Raw genomic sequence first — 26,605 nt, forward strand, 5'->3', positions numbered from 1 at the left:
TTGTACTTTTTACACACACAAATGTCATCGCCTCGCTACAATTAAGTTGTTTAAACAAGTATGTTGCAATGGGAGAAAAAAAATTATGTATCTGAAAACTGTAGGTATTGAGGGTACAAATACTTTTTTAAAAGGGTACTTTATTAAAAAAGGTTCAGAAATGCTAGTGTAAAGTGAAGGAAGAGGCAGCAGCTGCAGCATTGGCAGTGACCTTCCTTGTAACTTTTAAGCCATTAATTAGGGTACTAGCATAGATGTGGGTGCCCAAATTTCAGTTCTATTCTCTGCCGAATGAAGAGAACAGTTTTGAACAAGCGTCTTCAAAGAATTAATTTTGCAGCCTTTACTGATTATAAGTTCATGACAACTGTGGTGCTTGGATAAGGACACTTAAATGCTGGGACAGTGACTTCATGTATGCAGTTGAAAAGGGGGATAGTTATCAAACACCCACAGATTTCATTAGGTATCATGTTAACAAGCACACTGCTATGTACCAAACACTTTATTCCCCGTCTGTGCAGTAGGAATATGAATTAGAATAGTCTTGGACAGAGTGGATAGTCAGTACAGACAGAATAAATGTAATTTTTCATTTGAGGCACAAATTGCCACAGATCAGTGTCGCAAAATAGCCAGTTATATGTTGTTTTGCTTCCTAATGCGTCCTTCCTCCCCACAGTTTGTTAGTGAAAGTCTTACAGCACCACTAGTGCATTGTTGTTTTGCCCGTGAATGTTTCTGATCAGGCAGCGTGGGCAGCTTTATATAGGGTCTGTACAGACGATAAGCTCTTTTAGTCTTCAGTCTCCTCTGTAGAATGGTGAGTGTTGCATTCCTTGAATCTTTAAGAATCTTTCATTTATTAATCCTGTTCAGCAGACTGGTTTGTACTCGATCTCGGGTTGGATTGTGCTGCTGTATAACAACCCAGCCCATTCGGTATGTCTACACTAGCCCCCTAATTCGAACTAGGGAGCTAATGTAGGCATTCGAACTTGCAAATGAAGCCCGGGATTTAAATATCCTGGGCTTCATTTGCATGTTCCCGGGGGGGGGGGGGGGGGGACGGACACTTTTAAAGCCCCTTAGTTCAAACTGACTGCCTCATTCCACGAGGAATAACAGTTAATCTGAACTAAATTCAGATTAACTTCTGACTGCCATGTGTAGTCGCGGGCAGTCAGTTCGAACTAAGGGGATTTAAAAATGGTGCCTGCCTGGGAACATGCAAATGAAGCCCAGGATATTTAAATCCTGGGCTTCATTTGCAACTTCGAATGCCTACATTAGCCACCCTAATTTGAACTAGGGAGCTAGTGTAGACATACCCTTAGAGAGGCTAGATTTGTGGTACCTGATGGTATCAGAAGAAAAGTATATTTAAGTTCCATGAAAATAACCTTTCTTACGTATAATTAAATAGACAAAACAGATGAGGTAAAGTGGTCCATGTAGCAGATGAGGCAAATAGACATTCAATTAATTTCCAGCATTTATCTGAGTCCCCAGTGACTCAGCTGAAATAAGTTCTGAAGCCATTTAGAATACAAATGTCTGTCTACAGAGCACATGATGAGAACAAAGATTTGAATTAACAAACCGATCTTAATTGTAAGCTGGTCGGAATGTGCAGAATTACATGGCATAGTTGTGCAAATATAGGAATTGCAGATTGCACACAGATACCGCTTAACCATGCACCTTTAAAAATATGGTCTTTAATTGTACTGCAGGATATAGCCATAAAGGAAGGACTGGTAATATTGAAAGAAAATATCTATGGAACTATGAATGCATAAGTTCAAAGGAGGGAAATCACACTGAAAGTAGCAATGCTTTCCTCACATTTACTTTAGCCTAGGAATGGATGATTTTCATTTAATCAAAATGAATGAAAAGACACAATTAGGACACTGTCAACATGAATGTTTTGAAATTGACTAATTACAAGTAATAACCATTTACTGGTGGAATCGTCTGCCTTTATATACAACCACCTTTGATACGTATTTAATTTTTAAAATGATTCTGTTAAAAATATTTGATTAGTCTTTCAGTTCTTCAGCTGTTGTATGCAGAATCTTTGAGCAAGGGAGAAACTTGATTGGGAGCCTGATCCACAGCCCATTTAAGTTAAAGGGAATTGTCAATGGATTTGGGATTAGGCACTATCTGATTACATAGGTATTGAAACTATCAACAAAGCACTGCCAAATCCCTAATGTAAACAAATGCATGAAAAGAAGGATTTTTTTCTAACTTCATTTTGTTATAACAGCATTGCAGATGGTTTATGATGTTACATTGTGTTAAGTAAGAGTGGAAATAGCTAATCAAACGTCTATGAAGTTTTTAGACTATGCCATATTTTATATTCAGACATTAATTTTTCTGGAGACACAATTACTTGAAATTTTTGAAGCAATTATTTTGATCATGAAGAGTATTCTTTCAGTTTTGATAATGCACTCATTTTTTAGGCAATTTCTCTTGTATTCTTTGTTTTCAAATCTTCCATTAAAACATGAGTGCTGGTATTATATCAGCCAGAATTTATTTTATAAATCATAATATTTGTGCATATATGTAGGAAAGATATTTTCTTTCTTTTTATTAAATTAGCCATTATGTAATGAATTTGGCATAATTGTCACATTAGAGAAAAAGTATTACTTCTGTGAATCAGAATTATTTTTGAATAAGGGTAGCTGAAGAGGGAAATAGATAACAAGGAGCTATCACATACCCGTAATAATCTGGAAAGTTCCATTTCCTGAGCCCAATTCTCTTCCCTTTAACTCTAATGACAGTAGAGTAATAAGGTCGAACCTCTGTAGTCTGGAACTCCCTGGTCCAGCAAAATCCCAACCCTTTGGGAAAAATTGGGTGCTGAGCATTGACCTGTGCTAAGCTCCCCGCTCTGCTCCCCTCGCCCCATGACGCTTGCGCTGCAAATCAGCTGTACACAGCAATCAAACTCGGGAAGGGAGGTGGAGAAGACAGGAAAAGGCGAAGCAGAAGCAGGATGGGGCCAGGAGTGAAGCCCCACAGCCAGCAGCCAAGATCTGGGACCAGTGGCTGGGATCCCGAATAGGGGGTGATGGCTGGGACCTGGGGACTGGTAGTGGAGCCACTGGGTGGAGGGTCAGCAGCTGGTACCCCAAGCTGCGAACAAGGTCACACTTAGCACACAGTCTGGGTGTGCTGCAGCACCCCCCGCATCCACACTACCCCCACCTATGAAGACCAACTGGCACTCTGTATCGATTTTCCATTGATTTTCCCTTAGTCTGGCAAATTTGGCACCAATCAGGTCCTGAAGGTGCCAGACGAGAGGTTCATCCCGTACCAGCCCTCTTATTTCTAACCAGAATGTCAGAGGACATAAACTAGAGCAGAGGTTCCCAAACTTTTCTTATTCCATACGCCTTTCCATATCCCCAAGCAGTCCACATACCCCTTTCCATTTCTACCAGCTGCCCATGTCTTCCTACCCTTCCCATCACTGATACTTCATGTGTCTTTAGCCAACTGTCCATATTTCACTGTTACATACAGATATAGTCAATTAGACATATGCAACTGAACCTTCCCCCCAAACTAAGTTTTGAGTTCAGTTAGACTGAAGAGTTGCTGCATAACTGAACCTGCAATGTGCAATGTGCAATGATTGGAGGTGAGGGCTTTGTAAGTCAGTGTCTTTTTGTGTTCTCACTGGTACACCTTGAAGTAAATTAGTTGCTGTATTTTGTATAAGACATTCCTACAGAGTTTAAAGCTTTGTTTGAGGCACCTATGAAAATACAGTAAATAAAATAATAAATAAAATCTACCATTGCACAATTTCTCCTGCATATCCCCTACCCCAAGATGTCTCACATATGTGCACCACAGCTTGGGAACGCGCTTCATTGCTTATGTAGGCTAAGCTATACACCCAATGAGAGGAGTGTATTGAGTTGCTGCCTTTCATATGTATAGGCATCCGCAGAGGGTGATGGAGATTTAGCTATCTGCAACACCAGGCATGCTAGGAGTCCCATTTTCTTCACACTTACATCTGTAGCCTACAATCAGGTTTTGGGGTTTTCCAGTATTCATAAAAATCAATAGGGTTCTGCCAATGGAGACCTGAACATTGCCTGAAATCTCAGAATTGATAGGTTGCCAACTACTGAAAATGATTTTTATGGACAGAATAGAAAAGAATATGGCCAAGCAAACTTTCTGTGAACATGTTGTTACGTGTCTAAAGGACAAAAGTGAACAATATTCAGTGTGTTTATCTACACATCACAACAACAGTGTTATTGTGCTAATTTAACCTACTCACTCGCCACCACCGCAGTCTCCAAGTTTTCCAGTTTGTGATCATACATTGCAGCCCCCACATGGTCGACCAATGCTTTAGTAATTTTTCCATGTCCATTTTTGACAGTCAATAATCCCTCCAGCATAGGAGCGGACAGTTTATTTCTTATATTGTAAGTATATGCTTGGCTGTGACTTGCCGGTGGAGAGCCTGTGGGAGAGGTGTCCAGCTTCCTGTACCCTGTTGCCCACCTCAAGTCCCGGGGGAGTCCGGCAGCACTGTGTGCTGCACACACAGCCACCAAAAGTTGCTGCTATGCTGATCCTAGTGATACCAAAGGATTCAAAGCTGGAGGCGGAGAAGAGATGCCCTCGCCAGCCAGCAGTAGGTCAGAGGGGGCCTTCTGCCAGGAGGTTTCCCCTCTCCACTCTTGCCCTGGGAATTGTAGACTCACTGGACCTGCCCCACAGTGCGGAGCTCACCCTAAGGATCCCTCAGCTCCACTGAAAGCTCAGTGGTTTTTTACTGATATCAAAATGTTTTTACAGATTTTTCTGGACAGGACCAATTTTAGCTCTTTTTTATGGACTGTCCATGAATTTACTGATGGTTGGCAACCCTGGGACTTAGGCAGAGGAAGTTGAGGCCATGACAATTTGAGTGAGCACTGTTTGAAATGGCAAAACTGTATTGATTGAAAGATGGATGCGTCTCTTTTTAGTTTGGAGAGCTCTGACCTTTCCTTTGATGAAGGATATATAATTGTTTTAATGTATGCATCATATTTTAGGCTGTAATTATAAATTTTTACTTCTACATTTGCATGATTTTCTTTTAACAGATGTCATAATTAATTACTGCCTAGCCATAGAAATTCATTCCCAGCCTAATGCCTAGCTAAAAAAGTCACGTTGATTGCGAGCTGTTAATATTAGCCTGTTCAGTATAGTTTCCATTTGACTTGGAATTAAACTTTTTTTTACAGAGATCTGAACTTTTACCAAGTACTATCGGCTAATGTTTTCTTTTGTCTTCCTTCTCACTTATTTTATAGTTTTAATGTTAGAACTGTTTTTGAAAAACAAAAGGGTATATCATGTGTTCTTTAGGAAGTGACAAAAACACAGTAGCTTTATCATATGCATGCAATGTAGTGGCTAATAAGACAAAATTACATGACTCTTGGTGCTTCAAAGATTGCTTGCATTCATATCATACCCACAAGTTTATTGAATGCATTTAGTTTTATTATAGCATGGGGTTTCTTAAAGGGTAGATGAAATATCTGTATTTCAGAATGTCTGTACTATCAATCATACAGATGATTAATAAAAGAATAGAACATTTTGGCAGTGAAATTGAAAATACTCTACACATATACCCATACATACACTCAGGGTATGTCTACACTGCCACCCTAGTTCGAACTAGGGTGGCTAATGTAGGCATTCGAACTTGCAAATGAAGCCTGGGATTTAAATATCCCGGGCTTCATTTGCATGTTCCCGGGTGCTGCAATTTTTAAATGCCCCATAGTTCGAACTACCTGCTTGCGGCTACACGCGGCACGGACTAGGTAGTTCGAATTATAGCTCCTAATTCAAACTACCATTATTCCCCTACAAGGAGGTTTAATGGTAGTTCGAATTAGGAGCTTGCATTAACAACCCTACTTCGATCTAGGGTGGCAGTGTAGACATACCCCCACTCACTTACACCCACCCTTCAATTTTAAAATTTGCAGCACTGCTTCTTCCCCAAATATGAGTTTCTGCTTTCTATAAGACAAGTTCTACTTAATTAAGTAGACTTAATTAATGGCAGGATTTGGTCCTGTGATTTGGCATTTTACTGATTTTTTTCATGTTGTAATCTTCTTTATTTACAATCAATTTAGATTATTGAAATAGTTCACATTTGTACATTTCTGAAATAGTCTAGTACGCTTGGTTTAGTTTTTCAAAATTACATGGCTGTGCAAAAATGCACACAATTTGTACATGCGGTTATACCAAATGAGCATCAATTTGTCAGTCTAGTTGGACATTTTAGAGGGCATTTACAGAAATCGCAGGTGCAGTCTTGGTAACAGTTCGAGTCATTACACTTACAGTTTTGCACAAGGATTTTTGAATATGTGCATCATAATTTTTAACTTTGAAATTTCAGAGAGAAATCATACCATTAGGCCTGCAAAAGCACAGAAGGGGGAAGGCTGGTCAAAAGATATTCAGAAAATAGAATGAGCTGTTTATGCTTGCCTGTCCTCATGAGCAATAGCACCATAAAGACTAACAAAACATATAGACGGTATCATGAGCTTTCATGGGCATAACCCACTTGTTTGGGTTATTAAACCATCTACATCACTATACCATCTACATCAGTGTTTCTTAAACAATCGGAGGTGTGCTGCGGACATATCCACTTTCAAAAGAGGATATGTAAATTCGATGCAAATTTGCATATCTTCTTTGGATTGTATTTTTGAAAGAGGATCTTTAGAAAATGTGACTATCATAGTTTCATGCATGATCACAGTAATTGCATGCACAACATGTGCATACAAACGTCGTGTTGTACAATCACAATTTAGAAATTCAGGCTCTCAGAATTTTGTGATTCAGCTATGTCAAATTGCCAACCTGAAAATATATCAGGGAATAAAATGTGGAAATACATTGCCTAAATTTAAGAGCATAAACAGCATGGAGTCCAGTGGCACCTTAAAGACTAACAATTTTGTTAAGGCATAAGCTTTTGTGAGGTGCAATTCTCTTTGGGTAGGTCTACACTAGCCCCCTAATTCAAACTAGGGAGGCTAATGTAGGCATTCGAAGTTGCAAATGAAGCCCGGGATTTAAATATCTCGGGCTTCAGTTGCATCTTCCCGGGCGCCGCCATTTTTAAATGTCCCTTAGTCTGAACTCCGTGCCCGCGGCTACACGCGGCACAGAGTAGGTAGTACGAATTAGGATCTCTAATGGAATGAGGTGTACCGGTAGTTTGAATTAGAGGTCCTAATTTGAACTACCTACTCTGTGCCGCGTGTAGCTGCGGGCACGGAGTTCGGACTAAGGGACATTTAAAAATGGCGGCGCCCGGGAAGATGCAAATGAAGCTCAGGATATTTAAATCCCGGGCTTGATTTGCAACTTCAAATGCCTACATTAGCCTTCCTAGTTCAAAGTAGGGGGCTAGTGTAGACATACCCTTTGTCAGATGCACGAAGTGAAAGAAAAAGAAACAGTAGGCATAGAGAGATAGGAGTGTTACGTCAGAGTTAATTCAAGAGTATAGATGAATGACACATTATCTGTTTAAATATTTGACCATGTCACATTATAAAAATCACAACTGTACTGTAGTGGTCTAATGCAATAAATCTTGCAGTAGTGATAGTGCTTTGTTTGGCTAAGTACTGTGGCATACATAAGGCTTTTTTTTTTATTTGAATTTTCAAAAGTTTAAGTTCAATAAAATCTGACACTTGAATGGAAAACCGGAAGGACAGACCTTTCTTACTTGTCCTTGCATTTTACCGAAGGTACACAATAGATTTTGAGCTCCCGGCTCACCTTTAAGTAGACATTATGCATAAAGGACTGTAGAAAAATTTATCACAAATATGTCTCTTTAATGCTCCTGCATGATGAATATCCTTATATTATGAACTCTTTGTTTGAAATGGCTTTCTAGGTACATGCTGCACAATGTGAAGAGCAAGGCTTTACCAGGTGGCATATAATAATTTGCAGTCAGTGATTGAATATTGAGTGGATAACAGCCGACAGAGATTGTTCTGCTCCTCTTCCAGCACAAACATCATTACCAGTCTCTATCTGAAAGAAGAGTTATTTACATATCATCGCTCTTGTTCTCAGAAATGTGCAGGACAATTACACTGGAAGTTGACAGGGATTGTGGAAAAAGACAGAAACACCTATTTAAAATGGCTTCAGATGTAATCTGTTTCAGTTGGTTTCTGACTTTTTGTTTTCAGCATTCAAGAGTTTCATTTATTGTAGCTGGGTTCCACAAAGCATGCTGTTTGTGCACCTTATCCACTTTCCTGGCCAATTAAACATTCTTGAATAGCTTTTATGAAAGATTGTTTGATTGAACTCTCTCTCTCTCTCTCTAGGGTGCATCTACACTGCATCCGTAGCTTGAAATAAGCTACTCAATTTGAGCTATGCAAATTGTGTAGCTTATTTCGAGTTAATTTTGAAATTTGAAATTTGGAGCTGTGTGAAATAGAATGCTATTCCAAAACGTCCCGTACCCCTCATGGAACAAAGTTTACAGGGACGTCAGAATAGCGAGCCAGTTATATTTTGAAATAACAGGCTTGCTCAAAAGATGCAGAATAGCTATTTTGGGATACTTCAGGTATCCTGAAATAGTCCGCAGTATAGACATAGCTTCTTTCTCTCTCTCTCTTGTTGCATAATGTGAGATGACAATGACATTTACTTGATGCAACACGCCATACAAAGTGCTGCTGACATGTCAAGAGATAATGTAAAAAGTATATAAACAAAGCACACAATGTGGAAAGTCGAATAAAAATATTTCAAAACAAATGTTATTTTCAAATGCAGTTTTTCTTGTAATGAAAATTTGTAAAAATGACTTTTTTGTCACTTAAATATTTAATTTCCCAGGGAAGTTTATTGAAATTATTTTTTAACAAAAAGTTTAACAAAACAGTCCTTTCTGAGAGCAAACTGTTTCACTATTTTTTTTTTTTACCAGCTCTAGTATCTTCATTTTGCATATGTGGAGCAGAGGCACAGAGAGAGATTAAAGTAAGAAATATCCACTAATCCAGGGTGTTGAATGTGAAAGACCAGTTTTTTTCAGAGTAGTCAGCACAATACAGGTTGGATCTCCCCAGTTTGGCACCCTCGGGACCTGACTGGTTCTGGATGAAGGATTTTGCCAGACCAGGAGAGGTAATTTCTGGACCCCTGCCAATGTAACCCTCCCGGCCAGCTCTCTACCTCCTTCTGACCCTGCTGCCATGCTGATCCCATTGTGCAGCCATCACTGCCATGTCTCCAGGTCCCACAGGGCAGCCATGTGCGCCCTGCTGGGGCTCCGGAACCTGCCGGGCAGCTGTGTGTGCCACAGCTCCCTGTCCACCAAGCTACCGTGGCTCCTAGCCCTGCCAGGCAGCCTCACGCCTGGTCTCCCAACCCTGGTGGGCGGTTTCGCCATCAGCCCACTGACCTGCCAGCCCCACAGGGATCCATGCCACTGCCCCTCCACTGGGACTCTCTGGTCCTGCAACATCCTTGCTGGACCAGAGAATCCCGGTTAAGAGAGTTTCAACGTGTAGTACTTTCTATATTCAAGCACAACTCCCACTGTAGTTGCAATGTGAGTGCTCAGCACTTCTGCAAATTGCACACCAAGATCTTAAACTGGGCACCCATACATTGAGAAACATAGAAGTAGAGTCCACGTTTGAAAAGTGGGATAAGTGATTTGTAAGCATCACAGCAGACACTGCGGAAGAGGCAGAGATAGAATCCAGTTCTCCAAGGCATCAGTCAACTGTCTTAACCACTAGACTCAAGAGCCTTCTTTTTTGTCCTTTTTTGTAACTCACTTCCCCCCCTGAATGTAGTGCACTATCCATGCAGAAACACTGAGACTAACTAAAGAGAGAATGAGTCTGCTGTACAGCCTAAGTTAACAGTCAGCTGGCTTTTAGCTCGTGGTAGAGCAGGGGTGTGCAATAATTTTTTGCCCGGGGCCACTTCAAAAAATTTTGAAAGTGGTCCCGGGCTTCTCCAGAAGGGATGGGGCCTAAAACGGAAGGGGTGGGGCCAGGATACTTTCAGCTTTCCTGCCCACAGACCATGATTGGTCTGGGGGTGGGGGAGCCCCTTTGCTCCCCCTCTTCCCACTAAGCACCCATGCCCCTGGCGGTGGGAAGAGACTTCCCATGCTCCTCCACCCCCATACCAATCAGGGCCTGGGGGCGGAGGAGTGTGCGAAGCCTCCTCCCGCCCTGCCAGGAGCGTGCGGTGCTTCTAAGTGCTGCGTGCTCCTTGCAGGGCGGGGGCAAGGTTGAATAAACTCTGTGCGCTTCCCCCCGCCCCCAGGCCTTCATTGGCCTGGGGATGGGGGAGCAGCAGGGCCTCTGCAGGCCGGATCAACCCTCTTGGTGGGCCAAATTCAGCCTGTGGAGGCCATTTTGACCACCCCTGTGGTAGAGGTTCATGACTGAGCTCCAGAGATCCCAGGTTAGATTCCGCCCACAGTCTTCTGGGGTCTGCCAGTGTTACACTAACACCTGCCTCTTTCACTGTACCCTTTCCAACATCTGAAACGAATGAGGCTATAACTCTGTGGATGCTTTCTTTTCAACAGCAAAATGTTTGAGCTCTCGAGCACAGCAAAACAGTGTCTTGTTATCTCAAAAGGGAGGATGTATTTGTAGGTCCCGACATCCTTCGTCTCTCTGTCACTCGCTCTCCCAGTCCTCACTCACTCTCACCAGGAGGGGGAAGGAGTTTGAGTGCGGGAGGGAGTGTGGACACTGGGAGTGAAGGAGGGTGTGGGCTCTGGGCTGGGGCAGGTGGTTAGGGTACGGAGGGAGGGGGATGTCAGTGGATCAGTGCTTACCTTGGGCAGCTCCTGAGAGTGACCTGCACAACTCTCTGGCAATGGCTCATAGGCAGGAGGGAGGGGGGCAGAGCTATGCATGCAGCTGCCTAAGGCACCACCCCTGCAACTTCCATTAGTTACAGTAGCTGGCCAATGGGAGTTGTGGAGTTGGTGCTTGGGTAGGGGCAGTGTGCGGAGACCCCTCCATCTCCAGGGGCTGCAGGGATGGTGCTGGCCGCTTCCAGGAGTGGCATGGGGCAACTGCCAGGGTGGGCAGGAAGCCTGCCTTAGTCCCACTGAGTTTCTAGGGCCCTGGGCCCTTTTAAATTGTCCATGCCCCTGGGCAAGGGGCCTATCTCTTCTCCTCCAGTCCGTGGGCCTCCTTTGACCAGCCACTTATAGTCCCTCCCTCCCCACCGGTATCTGACCTGTCTCTCCCCTTCTCCTGGTCTCAATCCCAGTCTCAATTTCTTGAGTCTTCATCCAGTCTCATTCTCCCCACCTCCTCCCTAGCGCCTTGTCCCAGGCTCTTCCCAGGCCAATCCTAGTTCTCCCCCTTGTACTCCAGACCTGTCTCTCCTCCCTTCTGCCCCTCCCACTCCTTTACAGTCCCTCTTCTCTTGTTCAACCAGCCTGGATTAGTCCCCACCCAGCTCCTCATCCAGTTCCAGTGTTCCCACCACGAGCCAAATGAACCCCAGTCCACCCTGCTTCCCTCTCTGGCTCCTGACACTGAGGTTTCCCACAGGGCTCTCAGTCTCTTTACAGAATCCCTGCCCAGCTAGTTTCAGGCTCCCAATCCTACTTTTCTTGCCTGCCCAGTCCTAGTCCATTAGCATTCATCTCATCTAGGCTGGCAAGAGTATCTGTATCTGCATGAGTATCAGCATGCGGCTGCATGTCGCATCCCAAGAAATGCCTCTAATTTAGGATTCCCCATGGCTCCCAGTCTCCTTGCCCAGCTGGTCTGTCTCCTTGGCCTCTCAGAACCGGTCCTACACCCCAAGCTCCCTTTCACCGGATTCCTTGTCCTAATCTATGTCTTTCCCTCCCCTCCCCCCTTCCTGCTTTTGTTCTCACTGTGTCTGAGTCAGACATCTTCTTTCTCCATGCTCCGTGAGTGCCACTGAAATCCCAGGAGAGACAGCCTCCTTGCTCTCCGTTTGACTTGGATTCTGGCTCTATTTCAGCCTCACAGGAAAAAGTCCTCTCGAGCCCAGCCCCATTGGGCGGGAGCACACTCAGTTGTCCTGTGGGGACTGCATAACTACAGTCCGGTCACCTATAGAAGCTGAGAGGATGGAGCTGAGTTGTGGGGATGGTCAGACTGAATTAATTCTCTTGTGGGATTGGGGCTATGTGATTCTGTGGGGCTATGTGATCCTGTATACAAGTCTGTTTCCTAATTTAAAGCAAAATGGTTCACAGTTATGTCATCAAGGCTATTAATGCTCTACTAAACGTACCTGTTAATTAACATAAAGCTGTCCTGTGGCTACATTTCATTCTTAAAACATGTAGAAAATAGTTAAATACAGTTAATTCAGAATAGCCTACTTCTTACCTTAGTTTCTTTATGGGAGGGAATTTGGGTGCATGAGAGAGCTGCGGACTGGATCGAAGTGTTGGGGTGCAGGAGAGGGTGAGGGGTGCAGGCTTTGGTGCCGGAGGGGGTGTTTTCCTGAGGCAGGGGGTTGAGGTGTGCGAGGGAGTGTGGCTCCCACCTATGGGTGCAGTAGGGCTCAGGCAAGCTGCCTGCCTGCCATGGCCCCTCACCACTCCTGTGAACTGCTGGCTGCTGGCACATCCCTGCGCACCCTTGGTGGGAGAGGGACAGTGTGTCTCCGTGTGTTGCTCACACTTGCACCACAACTCCTATTGGCCAGGAACTGGAGAGACGTGTCAGCTGTTTCCAAGAGCTCTGTAGTGCCATGGACCCTGCTGCGCTTCTGGACTTTTAGCCAGGGTCACGAGCCAGCAGCCAGTGGGCAGAGCCCAGTTTGTCAGCTGCTCCTGGCCCTGTGAAAAGATATCAAGGTTTTTTTTTATTTGTAAGAATGTCTGAACAATGTGTGCTTTATCCTATCTCACTCTTGGTAGTGACTGAATCATTTTGACCTAAAACTAAAAATAAAATAAAATTCAGCCTGTGGCAGACACACTCAGCATGGAAAATTTCAGCCCAAACAGTTGCAGCTTGGAATGGCAAAGTTATACTCAACTGGAAACAAGGTCTTACAATATGAAGTGTTAGGCAACCTTTATGATAGTCCAGCCCAGTCTGTAATATTCAGCTATTGAAGTTACACATTACAGCCCCCTCTCTACAAATATTTTTATGTGCTATTGTAGTAGCGGAATATGCAAATTCTGGACCCACCAAGTCTGATCTCCTTTTTCACTTCTTATTAGTTATAAAATCTGTGTATGGTGATCACGTACAGTAACATTGTTCTATGGAAATATGCTAGGGAACATGGCATTTTCCCTATAATTTTGTCCGGTCTTAGAGTGTGAGTTTGCCCAGTAAAAGGTGTAGTTCTGGGGTGAGCAATAATTGTTGATGGGGGGGCACGCCAAGATTTTGGGAAGGGGTCAAAGGCTGCACTTTTCTATGGAGGGAGTGGCGGGTCTGGAATGGAGGTTCGGTGCAGAAGGGGGCTCCCAGTAGAGGACTGGGGTGCAGAAGAGGGTGTGGGGTCTGAGAGGGAGTTTAGGTGAAGGAGTGGGTTGAGACCTAGGGCAGAGAATTGAGATGCAGGGTCTGAGAAGGGTTATGGGGGCAGGAGAGGAGAGGAGAGGGAAGGGGTGTAGGAGGGGGTGCAGGGTCTGGGAGGGAGTTGGGGTGCCAGAGGCGGTGGGGTGCCAGAGGCAGGCTCTGACTGGGAGGCCCTTATTTATATGGCTCCTGTCTAGCAGTGTGTAGGACCCTCAGGTAGGCTCCCTGCTTGCCTGTAGCCTCAAACTGCTCAAAGCAGCTGACTGTTCCATGTGTGTCTCTGCTTCGTGCGCTGTCCCCTGCCCCTAGTACAATCTCTTAGCTCCCACTGGCTGAGGGTCCCAGTAGGGTGGGCCATGGGCCACATTAAAGGCTTGCTGTAGCTGCAGAATGCTAACTGAAGGTGTTGTAACTGGCTCGTGCAATTGTATGCCATAAAGCAGGGGTGGGGAATCTCAGGCTCAGGGGCCAGATGTGGCCCCCAGCTTGCCTAGATCCAGCCCCAGAAGCTCAGCACCCCCCTGCACTGTCCCATCGTGGAGCTGGAGCACAGAAAAACTAGTAGGCTGGGTCCCCCCAGGGTCTGGTGTGTGAGGGGAATGTGGGGAGTGTCTCCTTCTTGGTAAGGGGCCATGTCAATGAGGGTTTTTTGGTTTGTTTCTCACTTGCATGTGGCCCTGGGCTGATTTTAATGTGAGACCACGGCCCCCAACCCAAAAAAGGTTCCCAACTCCTGCCATAAAGAATGTTATTTATTTCTATTCAGGAGGAGCTTAAAAGCTTTGGCCAAGAGGGGGGCCCAGTGTGCTAGGCACTGCACAAACGTGGAAAGCTGACTGACAATCTAAAGACAAGACCAACCAGTGGTGCTGGAATATTTTTTAGGGACAGGGTACTTACTGGCACCCCCTTATCTTTCTCTGTCTATGCTCCTCACTGCCCCATGCTTGGGCCAGAGCTGGGGGCAGCTGTGGAGCCCCAGGTTTGGGATTGACAATCGGGGCCCTGAGCCTGTAGCGGAGCCACTGGAATCCTGGGTGGCAGGGAAGTCTCTGGCAGCTGGGACCCCAGGGCCAATAGCAAAGCACATGGGGCTGGGAATCCCTGGAGTTGGTGGTCAGGACCCCTGGTGGCAGTGGGGTCCCTGGGCATGGGGTGATGGCTGGGACTCCGGTGGGGAGAGCAAAATCTGGGGGGTGCTGCAGCAACCCCTAAACCCTTACTTCTTGTGCCTATCAGGCTAACACAAGTAGATATATGACACATTTGTGACTTTACTGTGTCTCAGTTTCTTTTTCTGTTCAACTGAGATGGTATCTCCCAATAGGGGCTTTGAAGCTTAATACATTATGTTGTAAAAGCCTATTGAGATCCTTGAATGAAAGTTGCTATGGAAGAACAAAATGTTATTACCAATATCAGCTATCCTCTCCAAAGCCAAACGCAAAGTGCTTGTTTCATCTGTTTTTTTCCCCATATTATTATGGAGGAAACCTAGGGCTGTATTTGAAACTGTATTGAGAAGTGTGGAAAGAGTTAAGTGTGTGTGCAGTTCATCCAGACCTAAAGAGGCCTCCACAGCTGTTTGCTAATAGCTGAGAACGCACTTTATTTCCTAATCAGCTATTCCTGAATTCTGATTGGACGCTTTTCTTGGTCTGCGGCTTTATTCTATGCATGCTGGCATTCATGTGCCATCCTAACCAGGCATAATACAAAGCTTGGATGAGATACATGCTAATTAGCAATTTTCCTTCTGAAAACAACAACTCCTCATGCGTAATCAGCTGGATTGACTTTTTCCTGGTGTACCTTTTCACTATCTCAGTTATCAGCTCATTTCTGTAATGGCTTCTTTGGGTTATGTTGCTTCAATATGGCAGCTTTTAAAGCTGGACAAGCACTGAAATACCCTGGTTATCTGATCCATTAAGATTGATGGTGTTCGGGATGCAAACTCACACAAGAAAGCATGTGATAGCAGGTGCATGTGTAACCCGTAGCTCCAGGTAGGTGTTTCTTTACGTCTGTGTTACTGGGCAGCCTAAAAAAATGGTTCTTGAGGAGGACTCATGGTATGGGCCCTTTTTAGACAGAGGATTACAAATCCAAAGGATTTATTTGATCCTCTGGCAGTTGTTGGAATTTAAAGCAGAAACTTGCAACACAGGTGTTTAAAAGGCTGTGGATCTTGTACAAAGAGACTAGATGATCAGCAAAGCAGTAGAATGCTATTTTGCTTATGAATCATGAGTCAGCAAAATATTAAGCACATGCTGATGTGGATGTCCTATTGGAGTCACTGATGCTTATTAAAGTTAGGCTGCTTTGAACAGCGACAAGTAGCACAGATCCAGAGCAAGCTGGAAATCAAAGTGACTAACCACATTCTTAAAGTTGTGCACATGCCAAGGTATTGTTTGGACACAGACTGGCTAACCTTGTGAGGAGGGCTTTAAACTAGGTTTGTTGGGGGCAGGTGAGCAAAGCCCACAGGTAAGTGCTGCATGTGCGGGACTGGGAGATGGGTTGGAAATGGGGGGGACTACGGCCTATAATGGGAAGGAGAAAGGAGGGTCAGGGCACAACAGGGAGGCAAGATCAAATCAGTATCTTAGATGCCTATATACAAATGCAAGAAGTATGGGTAATAAGCAGGAAGAACTGGAATTGCTAACCAATAAATACAACTATGATATCATTGGTATTACAGAAACCTGGTGGGATGGGACGCATGATTGGAATGTTGGTATGGAAGGGTACGGCTTGCTCAGGAAGGACAGACAGGGAAAAAAGGGAGGAGGGGTTGCCTTGTATATTAAAAATGTACACACTTGGACTGAAGTGGAGATGAATGTAGGAGATAGCTGTGTAGAGAGTCTCTGGGTTAAGCTAAAAGGGGGTAAAAAACGAGGGTGATATCATGCTAGGAGTCTACTACAGGCCACCTAGCCAGGTGGAAGAGGTGGATGAGGCCTTTTTTAAACAATTAACAAAACTATCCAAAGCCCAAGATTTGGTGGTGATGGGGGACTTCAACTATCCAGACATATGTTGGGAAACTAACACAGCGAGGCACAGGCTATCCAATAAGTTTCTGGACTGCATTGGAGACAACTTTCTGTTTCAGAAGGTTGAAAAAGCTACCAGAGGAGAAGCTGTTCTGGATTTGGTTTTAACAAATAGGGAGGAACTAGTTGAGAACTTGAAAGTGGAAGACAGTATAGGGGACAGTGATCACGAAATAATAGAGTTCATGATCTTAAGGAAAGGTAGAAGGGAGACCAGCACAATTGAGGTAATGGATTTCAGGAAGGCAGATTTTGATAAGCTCAGAGAACTTGTAGGTAAGGTCCCATGGGAAGCAAGACTGAAGGGAAAAACAACTGAGGAGAGTTGGAAGTATTTCAAAGGGACGTTGTTAAGGGCCCAAAAGCAAACAATTCCGCTGTGTAGGAAAGATAGAAAATATGGCAAAAGACCAGCTTGGCTTAACAAGGAGATCTTGCACGATCTCAAAATAAAAAAGGAGTCATATAAAAAATGGAAACTAGGACAACTAACAAAGGAGGAATATAGGCAAGCAACACGGGAATGCAGGGGCAAGATTAGAAAGGCAAAGGCACACAATGAGATCAAACTAGCTACAGGCATAAAGGGAAACAAGAAGACCTTTTATAAATACATTAAAAGCAAGAGGAAGACCAAGGACAGGGTAGGCCCACTGCTTAGTGAGGAGGGAGAAGCAGTAACAGGGAACTTGGAAATGGCGGAGATGCTCAATGACTTCTTTGTTTCGGTCTTCACCGAGAAGTCTGGAGGTGTGCCTAACGTAGTGAATACAAGCAGAGAGAGGGTAAGTTTAGAAGATAGGATACACAAAGAACAAGTTAAAAATCACTTAGGAAAGTTAGATGTCAGCAAGTCACCAGGTCCTGATGAAATGCATCCCAGGATACTCAAGGAGCTGATAGAGGAGGTATCTGAGCCTTTAGCTATGATCTTTGAAAAATCATGGCAGACAGGGGAGATTCCAGAAGACTGGAAAAGGGCAAATATTGTGCCCATCTATAAAAAGGGGAATAAGAACAACCCAGGAAACTACAGACCGGTCAGTTTAACGTCTGTCCCAGGGAAGATAATGGAGCAGGTAATTAAGGAAATCATATGCAAACACTTGGAAGGTAATAAAGTGATAGGGAATAGCCAACATGGGTTTGTGAAGAACAAGTCATGCCAAACTAATCTGATAGCTTTCTTTGATAGGATAACGAGCCTTGTGGATAAGGGAGAAGCGGTGGATGTCATATACCTAGACTTTAGTAAGGCATTTGATAAGGTCTCGCATGATATTCTTATTGATAAACTAGGCAAATATAACTTAGATAGGGCCACGATAAGGTGGGTGCATAATTGGCTGGATAACCGTAGTCAGAGAGTTGTTGTTAGCAGGTTCTAAATCCTGCTGGAAAGGGATAACAAGTGGAGTTCCTCAAGGGTCTGTTTTGGGACCCGTACTGTTCAATATCTTCATCAATGAGGTAGATATTGGGATAGAGAGTACGCTTATTAAGTTTGCAGATGATACCAAACTGGGTGGGGTTGCAACTTCTTTGGAGGATAGGGACATAATTCAAAATGACCTTAGCAAGTTAGATAAATGGTCAGAGGTAAACAGGATGAGGTTTAATAAAGAGAAATGCAAAGTGCTCCACTTAGGAAGGAACAATCAGTTCCATACATACAAGATGGGAAGCGACTGTCTAGGAAGGAGCATGGCGGAAAGGGATCTAGGGGTCATAGTGGACCACAAGTTGAATATGAGTCAACAGTGTGATGCTGTTGCAAAAAAAGCAAATATGATTCTAGGTTGTATCAACAGGTGTGTTGTAAGCAAAACTCGTGAAGTCATTCTGCCGCTCTACTCTGCACTAGTTAGGCCTCAGCTGGAGTACTGTGTCCAGTTCTGGGCACCACATTTCAAGAAAGATGTGGAGAAATTGGAAAGAGTACAGAGAAGAGCGACAAGAATGATTAAAGGTTTAGAGAACATGACCTATGAAGCCAGGCTTCATCAACTGGGCTTGTTTAGTTTGGAAAAAAGAAGATTAAGGGGGGACATGATAGCGGTTTTCAAATATCTAAAAGGGTGTCACAAGGAGGAAGGCGAAAATTTGTTCCTCTTGGTTTCTGTGGACAGGACAAGGAGTAATGGGCTTAAAGTGCAGCAGGGGAGGTTTAGATTGGACATTAGGAAAAAATTCCTAACTGTCAGGGTGGTCAAATATTGGAATAAATTGCCAAGGGAGGTGGTGGAATCTCCCTCTCTGGAGATATTTAAGAACATGTTAGATAGACATCTGTCAGGGATGGTGTAGACGGAGCTTGATCCTGCCTTGAGGGCGGGGGGCTGGACTCGATGACCTCTCGAGGTCCCTTCCAGTCCTATGATTCTATGATTCTATGATTGTGCCAAAATGAGTCTGTTGCCACACATGGTAAAGCCTGACTGATGGATAAAGTTTCCAAATCCTATCTAAAACATCTATGTCTGGATTGTGTCACTTATGTCAGATCCTCATGGTGTAGATCAAAGAGTTTGTGGCCTTAATCTTGCCTCCAAATAGTAAATACTTCCTTGGGTGGGAGCCGGCTGGACATGCAAGGGTCTCTCACAATGTGGCACATGGACACTGGTAATGAGTACATCTTGGGTTAGATACATTTCGCGTACAAAACTAAAACCCCAATACTTTATAATAGAATGTGTAACCAGACTGTGGAACTCATTGCCACAGGAGTCGAGGCCAAGAACTTAGAAGACTCAAAAAGAAACTAGACTATTATGTAGGTAAAAAGATCCAGAGACCATAATTAACAGCAAACATTTTGGAAGGGATATTAAACATCTTCCTTCAGAGTGTAAGCCATACTCCTGAAAAAATGAGGAGTACTGGTTCTTTCAAAAAGGGTTTTTTTTTCCCCGAAAGGACCGCGTCTAGACTGTGGTTTCACTTTCGAAATACCCTTTTTCAAAACAGCAATCAGGCGTGAATATGCAAATGAAGCACGAGATATTTAAATCCGCGCTTCATTTGCACTTTTGATTTGCGTAATTTACATTCGTCTTTTGAAAGAGGAATTTAGTCTATATGAGCCCATAGTGGGGAATGGGCAAGTTTAACTCAAATCTACTTGTTACAATATTCTTATACCTTGTTCTGAAGCATATGGTATAGCTGAAACCAGCATATGGGTCTAAATGGATCTCAAAACCGATCCAATTTATGGTAGTTCCCGTGTTCCTCTATTCTATAACCCTCACTGTCTGTGATTTCTAACCTACTTCCTTTGGTAGCTCGTTAGCAGTATTGAGTGCTCAGATACTAGTGGGAGGCCTTTTAAGTATCTGGGTAGACAAACAGAAACAATTCAAAGCCTGTTGTCATAATGTTAGCATCAGGACTAGCTACACCTCTGTTCCTTCTCTTCGTCTCTCTGGTGAACCTCCTTATGTACCAGTGCTTTGTGCTTTTCCCTGTTCTGAAGTGGAGTTTCAGAATTATCCCACTCTTCGGGTATGTCTACACTAGAAAGAGAAATCAACCTGTATTAGGTCGACTTTTAGCCCCTGCAATGACTGTGGTGGGGCATGTCCACACTACCCTTCTTGGGTCGGTGGTGCATGTTCTCATCAGGAATGCTTCCTTTGACCTAAGAGGGATGGAGCTGAGATCCTACCAAGACCATGTTCACCCCATAAGCTCCTGGGCTCCCGGTGGGCAGCTTCCTGCCCTGGGCTCTCTATTCCCTGTTGGGAGCAGGAAGGGAAATGGCCTGGGCTGCCTTGTTAAGGGGGTGCACCTGGGCTTCTTCTCCCAGCTCCCAGCTCTTAAGGGGAGTAGTGGGGCAGCTGGGCTCTAGCTGCCTGGATTTCCTGCCATTTTCATGGCTCCTGCACCCTAATTACAGGTTGAACTTATCTGGTCCGGGACTCTCTGATCCAGCAACATCTGTGGTCTGGAAGGAGTATGGATGTTGCTGGACCAGGGAGCCCAGCAGTTATGAGTCCTGTGGTGGCTGGGGCACAGAGCCTGGCTGGATGCAGAGAGCTAGCAGCTGGGGTTGGCATCAGAGCCCAGCCAGCAGTCAGGAGGGGAGCCCAGCTGGGTCTGCTGATGGACCCCAGGAGAGCCTGGAGTCCATCAGCGGAAGGGCTGAAATTGACCTCCCCTGGTCCAGCAAACACCCTTGTGCCTCTTGTGGAAGTGGCTTTGTTATTTCAGTGTAGCAGAGCACTTACATCTGTAGGTTAGACACTGACACAATTAGGCCAGTAAGGTAACCTACCTGTGCAGAGTAGACCAGGTGTTAGGCCCTGGGCTCCAATGCACTGGCTATCAACCAGGACCAGCCCTAGGGGAATGTAGGGCCCAGGAAAACACCCACTCCACCCCATAAGCCACTGCTGCACCCCACCTCTTCTTGTCACTGTGTCTCCCTACTCCATCCCCTTTCTGCCCTTTTCCCCGAGCCTCTGCCCCCTCCACTCCTGAGCAACACCGGGAGCCGGCAAGGCAGAGTGGGGCTGGAAGTGCTGCTGCAAGTCACTCTGCCTCCAGCCCCTGAGCCACCCAGGCCCCACATCCTCCTGAAGCATGAGGACTAGGGCAACAAACTACCTATGGATGGGATGCCTCTCTAGTATCAAAAATATTTATCCAGCAGGTCCAGAGAAGTTCAGTCCCTGTGTCTCTTCCTTTCGGGATTTGGCGACCAGGGGCATTCAGCGATCAGTTTTCTGAAAACCAACATACTATTTATTGTATCGAAAGCATTTCTAGTAAAAGGATTTTAAAACAATGCACTTGCTGTTCTTACCAAAACACAAAGGCCTGCCTAAGTGGCCACACAGGCCAGCCTAGGATCTTGAGATACATCCAAGCGGTGTCCTCAGTCTGGTTCTCTCAAGCAACTGATTCCCTGCCTTGAGTGAGAAACCCTTTGGCTGTGTCCAGACTGGCAAGTTTTTCCGCAAAATCATTTGATTTTGCGGAAAAACTTGCCAGCTTTCTACACTGGCTGCTTGAATTTCCGCAAGAACACTGACGATCTCATGTAAGATCATCAGTGTTCTTGCGGAAATACTGTGATGCTCCCGTTCTGGCAAAAGCCCTCTTGCGCAAAACATTTGCGCAAGAGGGCCAGTGTAGACAGCAGAGATTTGTTTTCCGCAAAAAAGCCCCGATCGCGAAAATGGCGATCGGGGCTTTTTTGCGGAAAACCATGTCTAGATTGGCACGGACGCTTTTCCGCAAAAAGTGCTTTTGCGGAAAAGCATCCTGCCAATCTAGACGTGCTTTTCCGAAAATGCTTTTAACGGAAAACTTTTCCGTTAAAAGCATTTTTGGAAAATCATGCCAGTGTAGACGTAGCCTTTTTGTCTTGCCATGGTTCCTTTGTTCTTCTGTGTTCATGGGTCTTTTTCCTGTTGTATCGAAAACTTGTTTTGTGGGTTAGCTGGAGAGGCCACTCATCACACCTAATAGTTCTTTCCTTGTCCCTTAACAACTCTTATGGGTTTGCTGAGAGGAAGTTTATCTTAAGCCATCCTTTTCCTTCCTATATTTTCTTCCAGACAGATTCCTGTAAAATTAAATCAATGTAGTCCAATAGGCAGGCCAATGTGCCTTATCCATGAGTTATTATAGAATTGCTACAACTCTGTCACATTTGTCTTCTGTCTCAGTAGTTCAATTCTGATTTACTCCCAGTGTGTACTCTTGCAGGAGTGATGATTACCTCTGTAGCGTGTCGAAAGAGTGCTGCGCGCGCGGACTCCTATTATAGCTGTTGTAAACACAGAGAAATGGCTGTGGCTGCTCTTGACTTCTGAGTGTTTGATTTCTCAACCAGAACAGTGCACTAATGAAAGGATGTATAATAAAGTAAAAAAGGTACTAACAATAATTATGCTCATCTATGGATACTGAAAATGTGTGCTTGACATTTGTGGGGAAATCTGAAGTTCCTACATAGCATGCCACACTGTGTCTGACACATTCGATGAAAGGAAGCAGGAAGCTTTGAGATTTTCTGGACTTGTGGGTGGCTGGGCTTGTTTTGTTATGACTCACAGTATTTTTTAAATAAAATTGTTTAAAAGAAACAATGCATGCATTCTGGCAGGAGATTTGGGGATTCCTCCTGTGACTCATGAATCATGCACATTTTCAAAACATACATGTGAGAAATTGGTCAGAAGCAGTTCTCCTTTCATCAACGAAATAAACTTAACTTTCAGTATTGTACACTTTCTATGTAATCACAAGAAATACTGGAACAGGCTCCTATAATGATAGAGATGCAACCGTGTTAGTCTGGTCTAGACGAAACAAAAGACAAGACTATGCAGCACTTTAAAGACTAACAAGATGGTTTATTAGATGATGAGCTTTCGTGGGCCAGACCCACTTCCTCAGATCAATATGTGGAAGAAAAATGGCACAGCCATATATACTAAAGTGATACAATAAAAAAAAGTGAACACACATAAAATTGACAAATCAGATTTAAGAACAGAGGAGGGGTAAGGGGGGAAGGTTAGTATCTGTGAAGTAATGACATTAGGGGTGATAATTGGGAAAGCTATCTTTATAATGGGTGAAATAATTAGCATCTTTGTTAAGACTCATACGTAAAGTGTCAAATTTAAGCATGAATGACAGAACGTTACCCCTCATTCCACGAGGAGTAACAGTTAATCCAAACCAAGGATTTAGTTTGGATTAATTTTAAACTGCCGCGTGTAGCCGTGGGCAGTTCGTTTGAACTAAGGGGATTTAAAAATGGTGGCCGGACGGGAACATGCAAATAAAGCCCGGGATATTTAAATCCCAGGGTTCATTTTCAACTTCGGTTGCCTGATTTGCCTACCTAGCTCGAATTAACGAGCTAGTGTAGACATACCCCTAGGGCTCTTTTCAAGGAGTGTGTGTGAAAGGAGAGCAGGGATGATAGAAAGGACAGGAACACTTTGGAAGCAGTTTTTGTACTATACTAATCATTAAAATTAAAATGCGTATTTTAGATAAGGGTGGTGTTTTGAAGACTTTATTGTAAAACTCTGCCTAAAGATCTAAGCATTAAAGGCTAAAGTTGAATACTCAGATTGTGCTTCTAAATATTCATACATGGATTTTTTAGAGATGTGATTCAGCAACAAACTAATGAAATATTTAAAGCAAATTTTAAACTACTATGCCTATAGGACTTTAATGCACAACTGTTTTTGTAAGTAAACTCAGGGTAGGTACATGCCTGTTAAATGGTTTCCTTATCACCTAATGGCTCTTCACAGGTTCAGTGTTATGCTAATAGATCTAGCAAGCTGAAAGGCTTTTCACTTTTAAGTGAACATCCACTTCTGGGGAAGAGTTACTAGTCTGCAAGCTGCAACAGCCTGCTGTGGGAGTCTTCAGGAACTGTCCAAATAGGGATAGGAAGAGGTGGAGAGGTTGAGCACTAAGACCCAAGGGAGGCATTGTCTCCCCTTGCCTTTTTAAACCCACAGCCCATGGCTATGGCTTAGATATATGTTTCTTAATCTTTTTTATAAAGTACCTCTTAAAAAAATTATAAGTACCCTCAGTACCTATTGTCTTCAGACACACAAAAAATGTTTCTACCATTGCAACACATATGTTTAAACAACTTAATCATAGCTAAAGTTGCCAGATACTTTCACAAAAAATCCCGAACATGGCAGGAAAAAAAAATTAGTTGAACAAAAAAAAAAACCGTCCAGAATTTTCTGTTTTTTTTTTACCGGACGGGGGCCAGAAATAATGGATTGTCCGGGCGAAAACCAGACACCTGGCAATCCTAATCATAGCCGGGTGGATGATTGAAATTTTTGGGTGTAAAAAGTACAAAAATAATGAAGCACTGTAAAACTTAAAACAAAAATTCAGCTTTCTCCAAATTTCAGTTGTGTTGACATACTCCCCAGACTTCTCTCAAGTGCCCCTGAAGATACATGTACCACTGGTGGAGAAACACTGGCTTAGATGACCCATTACCCCACATGGAAACATGCCAGTAGTTTATATAAACTGTTCATTTTGCTCACACTGGGGTTAATACCAGGGACTTCAGATGAATATGGGATATCTATTTATTTCCCATATTATTATTTATATATTATTTATCCGGTCTGTCGCGAGAATCACAGGTCTGATGATGCACACCCAAGGGGGGAAGGACAGAACCAGGTGGACAGTTTTATCAAATAAAAAATATTTATTTATGACAGTGGTGAATTTATAGTATTTATTCTAAGATTTTTAATAGACCGTGTTAATAATTAATTTACAGTATTTATTATATTTATTCTATGATTTCTAGTTAAACGTGTCAGATATATAAGGACGGGAACAGCAAGGGGAATAGTCTCTAATCTTAAAATATCCAGCTACACTAATTAAATAACAGTGATAACTACAAACTCTATGTACTACCCAAAACAACTACAACACTAAGCTTATACAACAAGAAAAAATCAAATCATACATACCAACCTACACAGCACACAGAACATTTCACAGATAATCGGTTCGGTTGCGAAGGCCTTGGTTATGCCCGAAAGTCGGGGGAGGTGGCTGGTCGGTTGATCAGGCCGACAGCGCTTTGAAGTATATGAGAAGGCACACGCACAGTGATACGTGTGTTGTGAAGGCCTCCTAGAGCGAACTGTGTGATGGGTATTTATCCCCAAATCTGCACATCGCTTTCTCGCGCTTGCATATTACCATATATGGCCCAATGGTCACCAAGTGGTGGGGGGTCCTGTGTCCCAGGGGTTGGGCCGAAACTGTGCAGGTTTCATGTGACCAGGTAAGCCCCGCAGTTCTCACGCCAAGGTGATGGGTGGGAGAGTCTGAGACTATTTTCCTCTTTTCACACCTTCCCTTTTTCTAAAGGCAATGGTATGCAGAAAGGGCACGGCTGGTTTCTTCCAAGGAGAACTGGAGCCCACTATAGCAAGAGCGGCCTGGCCAAACTTTTTTACTGGGGGGGGGCAGTTTCTTTTCTCTAACACGGTCATCTGAAGAAGTGGGTTGTGCCCACAAAAGCTCATCATACCATCTACATGTTTTGTTAGTCTCTAACGTGCTACCAGACTATTTGTTGTTTTTTTTTAAGTTTTTTCAAACGTCTTATTTGTATTGCTGTAGAACTAGGAGGGCTCAGTCCTGGCCTAATTGTGCTAGGTGCTGTACAAATGCAGAGCAGAAAAATGGTCCCCAGGTCTCGACCCCAAACATCTTACAATCTAGGCATGAGACAAGAGCCAGCAGGTAACTACAGACAGGAGAGCACAAGGAAACAATGCTGGTGAGCATGACGGGGTCTCCGCTCTCCAATTGCCTATGAATGGTCACGATTCTTAAAGTACTATACATTTGTTACTGTTTTTCTGGGCTCTGCATAGATACACAGTGAACTGTATTCCCTGTCCCAAGTGAGATCAGATTCTCATTGTGCCAAGTGCTGCAGAGACACACAAAGGGTATGTTTAGACCACAGGTTTTCTTCAAAAAAAGTGGCCTTTTTATGAAATAACTTCCCCTGCATATAGACTGCTGCTGCATTCTTTTGAAAGTAAATCGAAAGAAAACGGTAGTTTTTTCAACCACGGAAAACCTCGTTTTACAAGGAAGAACGCCTTTTTTTGAAAGTGCTCTTTCAAAAGGAGGTGCTATGTAATGCAAACCGTGCTTTTTTGAAAGAGAGCATCCAGACTGCCTGAGTGCTCTTTTTTGAAAAGGCAGATTACTTTTTCGTAAGTACTGGTTATAGTCTAGTGATAGAGTTGCAGCCGTGTTAGTCTGGTCTAGCTGAAACAAAAGACAGAACTATGTAGCTCTTTAAAGACTAACAAGATGGTT

At 43.8% G+C, this 26,605-nt stretch overlaps 1 protein-coding gene across 1 annotated transcript in view; it reads left to right on the forward strand.

The window, feature by feature from the left end:
• Positions 1-15,512: 15,512 nt before the first annotated feature.
• The window catches only part of LOC102457221 (uncharacterized), a 137,959-nt gene continuing 126,866 nt past the window's right edge, over positions 15,513-26,605 (forward strand). Inside the window, exon 1 of the mRNA XM_075901164.1 lies at positions 15,513-15,664. The gene's annotated coding sequence lies outside the window, so the exon portion shown is untranslated. The remainder of the gene's footprint in view (positions 15,665-26,605) is intronic.

Source organism: Pelodiscus sinensis, chromosome 18 (assembly GCF_049634645.1).
Source record: "Pelodiscus sinensis isolate JC-2024 chromosome 18, ASM4963464v1, whole genome shotgun sequence".
In the NCBI taxonomy this organism is placed as follows: domain Eukaryota; kingdom Metazoa; phylum Chordata; order Testudines; family Trionychidae; genus Pelodiscus; species Pelodiscus sinensis.